The sequence below is a fragment of the Schistocerca piceifrons genome, unplaced genomic scaffold (assembly GCF_021461385.2).
Source record: "Schistocerca piceifrons isolate TAMUIC-IGC-003096 unplaced genomic scaffold, iqSchPice1.1 HiC_scaffold_1141, whole genome shotgun sequence".
In the NCBI taxonomy this organism is placed as follows: Eukaryota; Metazoa; Arthropoda; class Insecta; order Orthoptera; family Acrididae; genus Schistocerca; species Schistocerca piceifrons.
Window position 1 is genome coordinate 10,001 of NW_025726952.1, and position 5,000 is coordinate 15,000.

Here is a 5,000-nt window from a genome sequence, read left to right on the forward strand (position 1 = left end):
ACTCCCAGGTCTGCGAAGCGGGGCAAACGCCGCGCGCTTCAGTATACGTAGCCGACCCTCAGCCAGACGTGGCCCGGGAACGGAATCCATGGACCGCAATGTGCGTTCGAAACGTCGATGTTCATGTGTCCTGCAGTTCACATGTCGACGCGCAATTTGCTGCGTTCTTCATCGACCCACGAGCCGAGTGATCCACCGTCCTGGGTGATCTTTTCTCAGTTTCCGCCGTCTCTTTCGAGACGGTCGCATAGGCGGGAGTGAGGCGTGTGGCGGCCCCTGTTCCAGCGTTCTGTGTCCAACGGCCTCACGGCCGACGGGCGTCGTACGGCTCCACACCGGAGCGGACAGGCACTCGGGCGAAAGTCATTCAAAACCGGCGCCAGGCGCCAGGTGCCGCAGGCCAGCCGCTCCAGCGCTTCAGCGCTCGTACCACACAACATTGCCGCTAGTTTTGAGAGGCACGCGTGGTTCCGCACGCGGCGCACGGCTACGGCGAGCCGTACAGGTAGCGTGTTGCGCGACACGACACGCACATCGAAAGACATGCAGTCTAGTCGGTAATGATCCTTCCGCAGGTTCACCTACGGAAACCTTGTTACGACTTTTACTTCCTCTAAATGATCAAGTTTGGTCATCTTTCCGGTAGCATCGGCAACGACAGAGTCAATGCCGCGTACCAGTCCGAAGACCTCACTAAATCATTCAATCGGTAGTAGCGACGGGCGGTGTGTACAAAGGGCAGGGACGTAATCAACGCGAGCTTATGACTCGCGCTTACTGGGAATTCCTCGTTCATGGGGAACAATTGCAAGCCCCAATCCCTAGCACGAAGGAGGTTCAGCGGGTTACCCCGACCTTTCGGCCTAGGAAGACACGCTGATTCCTTCAGTGTAGCGCGCGTGCGGCCCAGAACATCTAAGGGCATCACAGACCTGTTATTGCTCAATCTCGTGCGGCTAGAAGCCGCCTGTCCCTCTAAGAAGAAAAGTAATCGCTGACAGCACGAAGGATGTCACGCGACTAGTTAGCAGGCTAGAGTCTCGTTCGTTATCGGAATTAACCAGACAAATCGCTCCACCAACTAAGAACGGCCATGCACCACCACCCACCGAATCAAGAAAGAGCTATCAATCTGTCAATCCTTCCGGTGTCCGGGCCTGGTGAGGTTTCCCGTGTTGAGTCAAATTAAGCCGCAGGCTCCACTCCTGGTGGTGCCCTTCCGTCAATTCCTTTAAGTTTCAGCTTTGCAACCATACTTCCCCCGGAACCCAAAAGCTTTGGTTTCCCGGAGGCTGCCCGCCGAGTCATCGGAGGAACTGCGGCGGATCGCTGGCTGGCATCGTTTATGGTTAGAACTAGGGCGGTATCTGATCGCCTTCGAACCTCTAACTTTCGTTCTTGATTAATGAAAACATACTTGGCAAATGCTTTCGCTTCTGTTCGTCTTGCGACGATCCAAGAATTTCACCTCTAACGTCGCAATACGAATGCCCCCGCCTGTCCCTATTAATCATTACCTCGGGTTCCGAAAACCAACAAAATAGAACCGAGGTCCTATTCCATTATTCCATGCACACAGTATTCAGGCGGGCTTGCCTGCTTTAAGCACTCTAATTTGTTCAAAGTAAACGTGCCGGCCCACCGAGACACTCAATAAAGAGCACCCTGGTAGGATTTCAACGGGGTCCGCCTCGGGACGCACGAGCACGCACGAGGCGGTCGCACGCCTTCAGCTCGCCCCACCGGCAGGACGTCCCACGATACATGCCAGTTAAACACCGACGGGCGGTGAACCAACAGCGTGGGACACAAATCCAACTACGAGCTTTTTAACCGCAACAACTTTAATATACGCTATTGGAGCTGGAATTACCGCGGCTGCTGGCACCAGACTTGCCCTCCAATAGATACTCGTTAAAGGATTTAAAGTGTACTCATTCCGATTACGGGGCCTCGGATGAGTCCCGTATCGTTATTTTTCGTCACTACCTCCCCGTGCCGGGAGTGGGTAATTTGCGCGCCTGCTGCCTTCCTTGGATGTGGTAGCCGTTTCTCAGGCTCCCTCTCCGGAATCGAACCCTGATTCCCCGTTACCCGTTACAACCATGGTAGGCGCAGAACCTACCATCGACAGTTGATAAGGCAGACATTTGAAAGATGCGTCGCCGGTACGAGGACCGTGCGATCAGCCCAAAGTTATTCAGAGTCACCAAGGCAAACGGACCGGACGAGCCGACCGATTGGTTTTGATCTAATAAAAGCGTCCCTTCCATCTCTGGTCGGGACTCTGTTTGCATGTATTAGCTCTAGAATTACCACAGTTATCCAAGTAACGTGGGTACGATCTAAGGAACCATAACTGATTTAATGAGCCATTCGCGGTTTCACCTTAATGCGGCTTGTACTGAGACATGCATGGCTTAATCTTTGAGACAAGCATATGACTACTGGCAGGATCAACCAGGGAGCTGCGTCAACTAGAGCTGAGCAGCCGGCCGCCCGGGAGTGTGTCCCGGGGGCCCGCGCGAACACGCAAGCGTCCGCTCAATCATTCTGCAAACAGGAGGAGGCTGAGCTCCCCTGCACAATACACCTCGAAACCCTCTCAGGTCCCGGCGGCGCGCAGCGCCGTCCCAAGTACTTGGTCGGGTTCGAGAGAGGCGCAATCGCCCGGAGTTAGGCGAGTAGACGCTTTCGGTGCGACCACCCGTGCTCCCAACTGAGCTTGCCGCTGCCGACAGAGGCCCGGGAGCGTGCTGTCGTGGCATTGCCGGCGGGAGACAACACGCGCCACCTACGGTGACCGGCAGCTCCAACGCCAGCGCCACAGAAGGACAAAAGCCCCACTTGGGTGCCGAAGCGAACTCTCCCAGCACAGCGCACGCGCCAACACATCCGCACAGCTGCGATACAAACCACCAGCGAGAACCGCTGGGGCGACCGAGCAGCAGACGGCGTCGCGGCGCCGAGCGCCGGGCGGCGGCGCATCCTCAACGCACACAGTCCTCAATCGGACCAGCACACTGAAGATGTCCACCGCGCTTCGCACCGGGCCCGCGAGGACCTACTTTGGCCGCACGGCGCCGCGCGCAGGGTGCGCCGGCGCGCAGCTGCGACGCCTGCCGCGTCCGTCGGCCGGCGCGCCTGCCACTGGCCGCCCCCACCAGCCGGCTGTAGCGCGTGCGCCCACGCACCGCGCGGCCAGCACGCCGGGAGGCGCCCCCTCACCGGCCGGGGACGGTCCCACCCAGCCACCGCCGCGTATCGCTTCACACCCAGATGCCGTTCAGTTTCGTCGGCATGGTGGGTATCGCTGGAACAACCGGTTAGTACCTCAACCTATCGTCGCCATCACCGATTCACCCCTAGCGAGAACAACCGCACCACAACAGGTTACCATTTGTTCATTTGCGTAACTTCACCAGAAAACGCAGGCGTCCATCGCCATTTGCAACTTCAACGATTATTGCATGCCTGTGTCAGGTGTCACGCCACACTACGTCTGCCCACATACACGCAACAAAATGTGCACGCCTAGACAATACGTGGAAGGTGGCCCCCGTACGTATGCGATGTCCATTGCTCGAACGACTGTCAACCGGCCTCTGTAGCATGTCGCAGATATGGAACGCGGTGCACCATGCCATCACGGTGTGTGAGGAGAGACGACTAGGTCCGAATACATCAACAGACAGCTCATGCTGATCGCCATCCACGGCGTCCGTTCCTCCCACACGTCTCTATGGCGTACCACACTGCAATCCAGCTCTCATAGGGAGACGACACGTAGCTGCGTGCACAATATTTGCACTGTATGGTCCGCCGTTTTTGGGCGCAGTCGTTGTGCGGTCACACATGTGCCACGATGTATCATTCAGTACATAAGGACGAATGTGCAGTACAGATTGTGGTTCACGCGTACGACATCAGCGGACAGTTGACACAGGCCGCACCACAACGTAGCCTGAGTACGTCGCATGCGAAGGGCATTGAACATGCAAACTTCTCACCAACCAGCTTGCGAAGGCAGGGGGCAAGGTGGGGACGTGGGGAGGGGCGGCATGTACGTCCTGCTGCCATCCACATTACAGTGTACAGCAGGAGCATGTGGAAAGTGAGCAAGACTTGCAAGGTGTTTAACATGAAGCGATACACAGGGGTGCGGGCAGTGCGAGTAGCGAACTATATTGCGAGGGTTGCGGGTGGGCAACACTACAGTAATTGAACGAGTCGTATAACAATTACAGAGCAGGTTTAGGCGACAACGTGGGTTACGTTAAGGCGACAACATGGGTTAGGTTAAGGCACAACATGGGTTAGGTTAAGGCACAACATGGGTTAGGTTAAGGCACAACATGGGTTAGGTTAAGGCACAACATGGGTTAGGTTAAGGCACAACATGGGTTAGGTTAAGGCACAACATGGGTTAGGTTAAGGCACAACATGGGTTAGGTTAAGGCACAACATGGGTTAGGTTGAGGCACAACATGGGTTAGGTTAAGGCACAACATGGGTTAGGTTGAGGCACAACATGGGTTAGGTTGAGGCACAACATGGGTTAGGTTGAGGCACAACATGGGTTAGGTTAAGGTACAACATGGGTTAGGTTAAGGTACAACATGGGTTAGGTTAAGGTACAACATGGGTTAGGTTAAGGTACAACATGGGTTAGGTTAAGGTACAACATGGGTTAGGTTAAGGTACAACATAGGTTAGGTTAAGGTACAACATAGGTTAGGTTAAGGTACAACATAGGTTAGGTTAAGGTACAACATAGGTTAGGTTAAGGTACAACATAGGTTAGGTTAAGGTACAACATAGGTTAGGTTAAGGTACAACATAGGTTAGGTTAAGGTACAACATAGGTTAGGTTAGGTTAGGTTAGGTTACACGTTGTTGTACGGAAAGGTGTAGGGGGGGGGGGGGGGCGGGGGCGGCAGGTTCGTTGATAGTGATTATAGTAAGTGAATGCTTGTGACATGATCAGATTTGTCACGTCA

The 5,000-nt window shown here is 55.0% G+C and overlaps 2 non-coding genes across 2 annotated transcripts; both read right to left on the reverse strand.

The window, feature by feature from the left end:
* Positions 1–52: 52 nt before the first annotated feature.
* On the reverse strand, positions 53–207 carry LOC124728225. Its single transcript, XR_007007252.1, has one exon. It is a non-coding gene; the product is annotated as a 5.8S ribosomal RNA (ribosomal RNA).
* A 351-nt stretch (positions 208–558) lies between these two features.
* Positions 559–2,467, reverse strand: LOC124728238. Its single transcript, XR_007007258.1, has one exon. It is a non-coding gene; the product is annotated as a small subunit ribosomal RNA (ribosomal RNA).
* Between the last annotated feature and the right edge of the window lie 2,533 nt (positions 2,468–5,000).